The sequence below is a fragment of the Sinocyclocheilus rhinocerous genome, unplaced genomic scaffold, assembly GCF_001515625.1.
Source record: "Sinocyclocheilus rhinocerous isolate Xijiao unplaced genomic scaffold, SAMN03320098_v1.1 scaffold1252, whole genome shotgun sequence".
Classification (NCBI taxonomy): domain Eukaryota; kingdom Metazoa; phylum Chordata; class Actinopteri; order Cypriniformes; family Cyprinidae; genus Sinocyclocheilus; species Sinocyclocheilus rhinocerous.
The window spans coordinates 34,890-46,084 of NW_015640452.1; positions in this window are offsets into that span (position 1 = coordinate 34,890).

Sequence of the window (11,195 nt, forward strand, 5' to 3'; positions counted from 1 at the left end):
CTTAGTTGTGGTAATCTCATAGGTTTTATGTATCATAGGGGATGATAATTCATTTAGATTTGTAGAGTACTGAATACATAATTCACAGAATTACAGTGCAAGTCATATGTTTCTCTATGACTAGGATTATGTTATTTGTTTTATATGTGCTTAATATGTATATTAGTGTAAAAAATCTATATTCCGTTTTTACCTTTTATTTAGCTTTTCTGAGACAAACTTTTGACTATAGGCATTAAGGTTGCTCCACTTTGCTGTTTATTCTGGCCAAGTACTCAGACTACCTATTATACTGATAAGAGGTCCAATGGCACTGACTGTTGTAAGATTGCATAGTCCTAAAACTATGGGATAAAGTGCAGTCAGCTGGTCATTATCACATAACAAACCCAGGCAGAGCGGGGGGTCTTGTAGGGGGGTCTTGCATCACTCTCAAGTGGGTTATTTTGCAATAATGACCGGCTGACTATATTTTATCCCATTATACAGTACCTAGTCAAATAAATAATTAAATAGACATAAATATTGTATTAAGTTGAAATTACACCAGCATTCAAAAGGTTTGGGGTCAGTACGATTTCTCTTATGCTCACCAAGACTGCATTTATTTGAACAAAAATACAGTAAAAACAATAATATTGTAAAATATTGCAAATTAAAATAACTTTTCTATTTTAATACATTTTAAAATGTAATTTATTCCTGTGATGGCAAAGCTGAATTTTCAGCAGCGTCATACTCTAGTCTTCAATGTCACATGATCCTTTAGAAATCATTCTGATATGCTGATTTGGTGCTCAAGAAGCATTTCAGTATTGAAAATATTATCAAAGTTGTGCTGCTGATTATTTTTGTGGAAACTGTGAATACATTTTTTTAGGATTCTTTGATGAATAGAAACAGCATTTTAAAAAAAAATCTTTTGTAACCTTATAAATGTCTTCACTGTCACTTTTAATTTAAATTTAATGCATCGTTGATTAATTTTATGGACCCCAAACTTTTGAATGGTAGTATGTGAGAAGTAAGAGGCCACAGATTTGTATATAATCTAGTGGTCACTATTCAAACTATTTGACTGCAGAATGACTCAACTGACCAATCAGTATCAAGCCGTGCCAAAAACAAAAAAAGTATGATCAGAATGCTGAACGCCTTTCAAAGCTGAGCTGTACTGAAGATGTGCGCTCTCTCACATCATAACACCTCTAAACATCCAGTGATTCAGGATCTGTCGTTTACTTTCACCCGTGGAATTTGGCGACAAGACAGAGGTCTGCTCTCCCATACTGTGGTGGCTCTTCCTAACACAGTGCTAGACGGCATCTCAGTTTACCGCCATGCTTTCATCGACTGACTTACACAATCATGATATTACATCAGATGTTTCAGACCATCATCTTGCTATCAGTTTTGGTTATTTTACAAGCATACACTACATAATTAGCAAACAAGCCCCCACCTATAACTGCATGCTAGTGCAGCTCTTCGCAACTTCCTACGACTGCACGTTGTAGTTGTGTTTGGGGTCTGAATACTGCCTCCGGTCTTTAGCTGGGTGGGGCATCCAAGCATTCAGAAGCGTGTGTGTGTCAGGGGAATGTAGGCAGGCTGGACTGGGCCAGCACTGATGTGGTGGCACTGCTTCACACACACGTCTATGGACAGAGAGTGTGTGAGGATGACTCTATGGGAACAAGAGGGGGCCGGTGCACACACTCATCACTGTGAGATGCTCTGTGGTCTGTAGGGAATGATTCACTTCCCACTCAGCCTATCTGCAGACGACCAAGCTTCCTAAAGCTAACCTCTCTATTTACAGTGGCATTATAGTAACATGTTGGCCAATGACAAATAAGAATGTCCATGACAAAGATAGTCTTTGTATTCATGTTGGTTTCATATAAGGTTGAAAGTCTTTTCATTTAAAAATGTCTTATGACGTAACAATAAAGTAAAAAGTAAAAACATATTTTTCTTACAGTTTGTACAAATGTGAGCATGCACTGTACTTCTTAAACATTACTTAAAAAAAGTTTGTAAATATTTTGAATGGTTCAATATTTTTTTACAAATATTTTGAATTATTAATTCATAGATGTAATTGTTTTTGGAGGGACACAACACATGATTTTACAACCTGAAATAACTTTGCCTTAAAAAGGTCATAAAAAGGTCAAATTATCTGATATTTTAAGATAAAAAAATTCTAAATATTAATGACCATATATTAATATTATATTAATTGATATCATTAATATTAATATTAATGACCAGTTATGCATTAACAGATCTAGACTAAATAAAATTTTGTCAGATTGACCCATGTGTCATTCATTTAATATCAGCAATATCATTATTTTTTGTGATTTAAAATGGGATGTAGTTCTATTATTTTGCCATCAAACCTAACTTTCCTCATAATGACATAATCCTTCTTTTGTTTCCTAAATCTCTTTAATTCATTCCATTGTTGTTTTGCTTAATCCCTGGACTCATAAAGTCTTTTGCAGAAATCCCTGATACAGCTTGTCTTAATTTCGGTGGAGAATCGTATACTGTGTTTGTTCCCATGTATCACGCACACATTTCATCATTAAAAAAGGACCCTGTGCTTGTCATCTGGATCATTACAGCAAATTTCAATCATGATAAAGACCAACTGAAATACTGTTTGTTGCTGAAAAAAAAACTGAAGGAATAACAGGAACATGGATCAAATCCAATCATGTGTTTGCTTGAGGCTAATAGGGAGATGGCGAGAAAAGCATTTGTTTGTCCCACAGTGAACACAGAAAACATCCTATTTCAGCTGACAGCAATCCTATCAGCCTCTGTGGCTCTCATAGATGTGATGTTCCTAATTGCTGCTGGCAGGAGACTGGCCGTGTTAAAAATAACTGTATAAGTACTGTGGTATCATATATCTGTTACACAACACTGCTCTCAGTAAATTGTGGCTATGACACATGTCGAGGATCTGGCGTGGTTCTGGCAGCGGTGGCCCGCGAGCAGCTGGGCCGCTCCGCTGCTGCTGACGGAGCCGTAACGTTTCCAGCAGGCAACCCGGAGCATTTGAACTCTGAAGGCAGAAGGAAGTTCAGCTTTACCAGGGATCAAACGGCCTATAGGCTGCAGCCACCACAGCTGGCCACCAATCTGGGGGGAACACCCTCGCTGTGGCTTTCTCGACAAATATTAAAGACCGTTCCTTTCGTAGGGACAGGGCTGCTCTTTCTAGCCCTGCCAGTTTGTGGTTGTGTAAATAAAAACTGCCATGGACTCATTCATTTGAACGTTTAATATCTGAGAATCTAGTGAAATCTCAAAATACACAAGAAAACATGCACATGTTCTGTTTACCAGCTGCAGAAATACTTTTGCTGGCCACACTCTGCTGTGCTTTTCCATTTGTCCCCCTCTTTTGACTCACAACAAAAATGTGTATTAGCATACTTGTTCAAATGCTGTGTAAAACGGATGTGCTAAAATTATGCCAGTGCTGACTAACGTATCTCAATACTAATATGCTGGGCACAAAAAAGACAGTCTCCATAACAACATGGAAAATGTTTGTGTAAGTAATTCATTAAGTGATGCTCCATTTCTGGCTCCCATAAGCTGTTCAAACTATATGCGCCAAATTGTACGTGAGTGCGGTGTTTACTGGACGGTAATACAGTGAAGTTAAGCAAACTTTAAGTGAGTTCATACCACAGGTAATCAACTTAGTATTGTGCTTGGCATGTTTCCTTGACAGTAAGCAAGCAACTATAGTCTACTGTAAAACACTCTGTACAGGCAGACAGTAGCAGGGTTTTCTGCTGTCCTACATATTCTGCAATCACTGTGTAGTTGCTTAAAGCAATAGCTCACCCAAAATGAAAATATGCTGAAAATTTACTCACCCTCAGGCCATCCAAGATGTAGATGAGTTTGTTTCTTCATCAGATTTGGAGACATTTAGCAGTACATCACTTGCTCACCAATGGATCTTATGCAGTGAATGGGTGCCGTCAGAATGAGAGTCCAAACAGCTGATGAAAACTACACAATAACCCACAAGTAATGCAGTCCATCAATTAATGTCTTGTAAAGGGAAAATCTGCATCTTTGTAATAAACAAATTCATCATTAAGGCATTTTAACTTTAAACAGTCACTTTAAACATAATGAACATAACTTTGAAAATTAAGTACACTCACATGAGATGAAGAATCCGTTCATATAAGTCTAACAAAAGCTGTTTTACTTTACAGGAGCAGGTCATCTCATGGTAGTAGCCATTTTGAAATCACATGACCTACTGAATGCTTTTTTACTACTAGTGGACAAAAGAGAATGGCTGACTGTAAATGGATTTTTTTTTATGTAACAAAAAGTTGCTTTAGCTGGATTCTGCATCCACAACAGGAGGTGTCAGTATAAGCTCAAGACAACCACCATCATATTAGCCAACAATTTAAAGAGATAGTTCACCTTTTACTCACCTTCATGTTGTTTAAAATCAAGACTTGATAAAATTACAAAACTGCTTGAAAATCAACAGAAATATATTGAAGAAATTATACACACTTGGATCTCCATGACAACCCCAATAATCACAGCATACAGTATGTGCCAAAAGGCATATAAGTGTCCCTAAAAAACTTATAGGTGTGGAAATGTAGGTGTGGAGATTTTGATCTACCATAACCACGTAACCGCTTTAAAGTGAGTATCTGGGATTCCCCAAAGTGGCAGTATCATCAGGTGTAATTTCCCTCACCTTGCCTCACCTTTTCAAGGTTACTACACTACTATAAACATATAGCAGGGTAAGAGAAATACCATCAGCGGTTAGGGCAGAAAGAGAATAAAAAAACACAAACTCTATGAATCATGGAGGACAAGCACAATGACATCTGGCAGGCAGGTGGGTTTCAGAATCACTGGAGGGCTTTTAGTGCCGAGCTTTAGGAAGTGCCCCCTCTACAGGACACAGTGAGCATTACATCTCTAATCCTTACCTTTGCATTGGTGACAGCCAGTCTAGTAGAAGAAACTGCATCACTAGCTGCCTCTCTAGCAAATAGTCTTGTTCCAGAGCACAAATTAGATGAAGTTTGTCCTTTAAAAAAATCAAAAAGGAATAAAAAAATAAGTAAAAACATATTAAGCAGTCTCAATGTTATATACACTACTTATATAACATATAAACTCATTTATAAACTATATATAGTTTATATTTTACTCAATAACAAAAGCTTCATAGAAACCCTAGAGGCACAAAGCATCCTACTGATATTGTGCCAAAGACTGGAAACGTTTTTGCCTTCTGGTGCCTTCAGAAACCGCACAAACAAACTATTTAAGTTCATCACCTCTGATTGGTTCAATTTTCTGCAGCAGTTGATGAGCTGATGATATACGTGTCTCTGTGCTATTTTATGCAGCTGTATTTTCCTTCTGGGCATCTGCAATTATTGCTGCTTCATAATAGTGATGGTATTGGCTGCCAAGCAAGCATGGCAGAAGATGGCATTGAGTTATGAAAATACGGAAAACAATCAAATAATGTGAAAGAGTCAAGTAATTCTCAGTTGGGAAAAATGCTGCATTACCCTTGACCCATTTTTCAAAGTTCAGTCCAGCACAAAAATAATCAACATCTGGAGCATCTGCGTGTATTTTAACGACATGTATCATTCCAAATTTTTGGTCTGGAACAGATAGGCTTGGTAACTCATTGGAAAGTTCAATGTAAGCATAAACACATGAAACCATATGGCCCGACAAGGTACCTAACCCCCTCCGTAGTCCAAAAGGTTACCTTTGTTCCCGTCAGCAACGGCAACCATCCCAACGGTAACAAATGTCCATTTTCCCAGTGCCCACCAGAGAGCGTGTCCTCTGCTCGGTTCTCCCAGGACAGATTTATGTGCGCCTTTAGTGTTCTCAGCAGCTGTGGGAGTGTAGCACTCTTGGCTAAAGCGGCTTGTGTTAATGATTAGTATGTTTATGGGTCTGCAGGCAGACTCTCCCAGAGACGGTGACACCAGATGCAGCTCCAGCCAGCAGGCAGACAATGCTGCTGGACAGAGATGGATGAGTCTAGCAGGCTCTCGCTGAGATGCTCATATTGCCTTACAGCGAACAGAGGCCTCACTGCTGGCCATTTTATGGGCTAACACTGGCACATACTGCTGCCCTCTAAAGACTTCAACAATGTCATATAGAGTCATTTCGGTGCTAATGTAATCACAGGATTGTAGACTTAAAGAAGTTGACGGAACGATATATCTACACTCAAATGTCTTCACTCTTCTGTTTCTGTCCATTTTTCAACAAAGTTCATTAAATTTCATTCAACAATTTTTTTTCTAAATTAGATTAATTATATTATATTAATAATGTTATTCATACTGTAGATTGGCCATCTGTCAAGGGTGTTTCCCTTGCCTTCGGCCCAAGACGATGGGATAGGCTTGAGAAGCCCTGTCAAACGATATGCAGAATCAATGGATAGATGGATATCATTCATACATTTTTTTTAAAAGAGTGTTTCTACTTTTTGGGCCACTTAGGTATCTTATTTTGTCCTTAATTTAGGCCTTTTTCATATGGGTATGATATGCATCATGCTGCTTTCTTACCCATTCATGACAGTAGACCACATATGTTGCAGAGCATACCTGATAATTTTACAAAGAAAGTGAAGTTTAAAGTTGTCAAGCTTTTCACAGGAATCCTCTCTGCATTTCTGTCTCATCACTGTGTCCAGACACAAGTCTAGGTAGCCGAGGAATGGCTCTTGTCTAATATCTGTAATGAGCTTAGGCACAGTTTGCCCCAAAGATGAACCACGAACCAGGATCATCCCCCTATGACAGTTTAGCTTTTGACATTTCTGCCTTTCACTATCAAGTGGTTGAGTCCACAGAGACATCTGCCCTCCGCCGAGGAGAGCATGTCTGACCACAGGGAAATCTGTTTCATATGACTGAGCTAAAGCCTTCTGGAGTGTTCATCAGACACAAGCCATCCTTAATCATTTTATTTCAATTAACATTCTGGCAGTGCTCAATTTTACAGTCCCAAATGCTTTAATGTTTACAGTATGCTCAACCTAAATTCTAAATGACAATGAGAAAAACGTAAAATGTATTTTATTTTGCAGATCCAGTGTTATATTAGTATATTACATTTTTATTTACTAGTATATTATTTATTAACGTTTTCAGTGTATTAATATTGCATTAATGTATTTCTATGCTGTTATGATATTTATTAATTAAATTTTTTTTTTTTTCAATTGAAATTTATTTTAGGTTTTAGTCATTTTTTTTCAATATATGCTTTTGGCAATTGTTATTAGTTTTTGTTTTTAAATATCTATATATCTATTTTTGTTTTTATTTTAGTGTTAGTACTTAAACTCATTTTATTTCAGTTAAAGTTTTTTTATAGTAGTAGTTTTAATTAACAGTAACAACACTGAGAGCATGTCTTTGTCACCTATAGCAATCAAAACTGTGACTCCAAACAACTAACTGTTGGCATAAAACTGCACTTAAGGCCTCTTTACACAGCTGAGTTAAGGTTGCTCTGTGCCTGCTCAAAATTCTGTGTAAAGACAAGATGCTGGATAAAAGCCAGACTAAATTATGCTTGCTCTGATCCACTTTAGCCCCTAGTATTAATGTATACACATGTAATTTTTGTGTAAATGCATTTATGTCCCCTCTGAGCAGCATTGAAAATTCTGTGTAAAAACACCAAAATGTTAAAGGTCCTAGAACGCATCTCCATTAATGCCATTTTGCTTTATTATGCATGAGGAGACTTTTTTTTACAAATCACTTTGTTGTTGCCCTCAGTTTCTGATGTAATAATGAGCACATGGACCAAAGCACACTTAAAAAAAAAAAGTTCCCTTTCATGGGAACTTCGAACTGCGTCCTCTAGGGGTCCACTTCTTCAACAAACCAACAGACTCTTTATCTCACAAAACCATCATTACAGAATTTGTTTCAGAAGTTATTATGCTCTCAGCCAAAGCATTTTTCATGAGCAGCAGTGAACCAAACAATGCCAAGTCAAAGCTGTTTACTATCTCTTGGCGTTTTTTGAATTATAACAATGCATTTTCAAGTTAAATTGGCTTAATTGCAGTTTCTGATAGCAATCAGGTCTGCCATACCACTAGCTGCATGTCTGGTATTTGTTTTATTGTGTTTGAAGTCTGATGAGCTCATAAATAGAGAGAAAACGACCAGTGAAGGGATTGATGGGGGAAGCATTTCTCGAGCTGGACACACACTCACACCGCTGCACATCGAGACCCATCCCACCCCAGGTGTGGATGCTGGGATCGCTCTCAAACATTCAAACCACTGTCAAAAACACAACCTTTATTGATCCATAGAAGCCCCCCCTCCAGGCCCAGCTGGAACGGTCACTGTGTTTTTTCTCTAAACAAATATATTTGGAAATGTTCTGTCACTGTTTATGGGAATGTGTGTGAGAGGCGAATGTTTGAACCGATACCGTGGAAACAGGCGATGTTTAGAGCTGATAGTCTCTCCCCTTTAATTGTGGGAAATGGGTTTCAGATGTGCGTCGCCCGCTGATCACTTTCGGCCCGGGCTCCCTCGTCATGTCTTATAAAACCACTTCAAGGAGTGCCTGATGGGGGGATGATACCAGGGCTGGGACGGAGGTCTCGACAGCTGCCTAAATACTCCTCTGGGTCCCTCTGAAATAACAACAGACGCATTAGCAGTAGCTGAGAGCTCCATCACCACATTTTTCAAATTTGAAAACAATTACTCTCCGTTTAGTCATAATGAGAACAGATGCTGAAATTATTGGCTTTATTTAATATCGTTCACTTGACACGGATTATGTTTTGGCCTATACTTAGCAGCTTTTCATGCTTTGATGAATCATTAGCCTATTGCGGGCAGAAGGGTTATGGTTAAAATAAGAAATATAATTTTATGTGAGTATAGGGACTGATGGGGCTACGAAGCTGTTTTATGCTCATATTTTGTACTTTCATCTGATATGGGAGTCTGTGTTGCCCTCTGTTGGAGAATCATTAAGAATGCTAACCATGCTAATAGTGGCTGCTGTAAATATTAAATAAATATATAACACATAGCCGCTGCTGTAAGAGCAAGATTCATTTTTTTATGGAAAGTTGATGGAAAGTTCAGAGCCTTATTTCATACACTACTGGCTGTTTTATGACCGTATCATGTAGCTGCTACATTGAGAAAGTTTATTCTAATTCTTGCTGCTTTAAGGACGCTTAATGAAAAATGTTTACAAGTTTGCAATGTCTCTGCTTTAGTGTGCTGCATAAATTGTAAAACAATATATAAACGGTATAAACAGCCCCTATTCTTAGCTTTTAGAGAGTAGAGCGTTTGCCTCTTTCTCATAAACCAAAGTCACATGCGAGTTAGGGGCTGTGTTTTTAATGCTCTCTAATGATTTCTCATTGTTGATCACGCCATTAAAGCTTGGCAGCAGGTGGATTCTGGAAAATGACCTCCCGACACACAATCTCCATTTCCTAGAAGGAAAGGAGAAAAAGGCCTTGTCCCGGGGTACACATCTCTGTGGTTTTCTCTCTTTAATTTGACAAGTCATAGTGTTGCAGTATGGCAGGCTCAGGTGACATCATCGCCCAGCTTGGAACGGGCCGCTGTTAGTGCTTTTCAACGTGTGCTGTTGATTTTGGACAAGGTGTATGAAGTACTTTGCAGAACAGGGATCCAGCCTTCCCTCTGTGGCAGTGAAATAACCCAGTGTGTGTCCAAAACTGATTAAGAGGTTGGTTCCACCACCTGAAAACAGGAATGCGGAAACCTTGTTGATCTCTCCTGTGCAGCATGACATGATATGTGGTGTGTTCACTGTATTTTAAGACTGCACTGGTGTCTTAATGGGTGATATGTTACAATAAGATTTAATCTATTACATGGATAGTTCACCCAAAAATGTAAATTCTGTCATCATGTACTCACACTCATAAAATTCCTGTATGACTTTATTTAATTTTTTTTCTGTGGAAAATATGTTGTGAAGAACGTTTTTGCCCATGTTTTTGCTCATATTAAAAGTCACTGTGGGGTCCAAAACAACACTGAACCCCATTGACTTTCATTGTATAGACTAGAAATAAATAAATAAGATAAAATGAAATAAAAAGCATTTTTTCAGAATTTAAATTCATGTTCCATGTAAAAAATAAAAAATAAATAAATTCATGTTTCACAGAAAAAAAGTCATACAGTGAACTACCCCATTAAATAATGTTCTTTTATACAATGTGAAATGTTAAAAATGTATTAGTAAATGCATAAATTAACATTAACCTACTGTGCTTAGCTCATAGAAAACAGATAACAAAGACACAAAAGAAGATATTTTGAAAAATGTGAGTAACTGAACAGTCAGTGCTCCTCACTGACTTCCACAGTAATGAAAAAAAAAAGGGGACTATCAACTGTTTGATTACCCACATTCTTTAAAATTCTTATTTTATGTTCATTTTCAGCAAAAGAAAGAAACTCATGCATGTTTGGATGTTTTGTGTGAACTATGCCTTTAACTGTAATTTCATAATTACTCTCACTGTTTTTGCTGCTGAATGTACTGACATGCATTAATGGTAAACCAAAGTCAATTTTAATGTCATTTTCTATTACAACATTTTATTATGTATTTAAATTAAGTGAACAGTAATACTGGACACAGTTCAAATTCTAATCAAGTTCTTTACATGTGATTTAATATGTTATATATATTAAATAAGTGTATTTCCTTAAAGCATGACAAAAGATTATTAAAACATTTTGTAAGAAACAAACTATACTCTAAAAATACACTTAAGGAGACTTTTATTTAATTTATTAATATTATATTATCTGCAAGTACATTTATTTAAAAAAATACACTTTTTTCACAAGGGAAGCAGAGAAAGTCTGAACAGATTACTGATTTGTCAATTAATTGATGCTTACATCCAAAGCAGTTTACAGAATATAGATACAATCCCTTTGGAGTAACTTGGGGTCAAGTGTTTTACTCTAAGGGGTTATTAGTTTATGGATGACCCACTGTGGGGTTTGAACCTGCAACAGTCCAATTAGCAGCCCAGGTCTTCAACCACTAGGCTGCACAACCCACTATTGTACTATTTA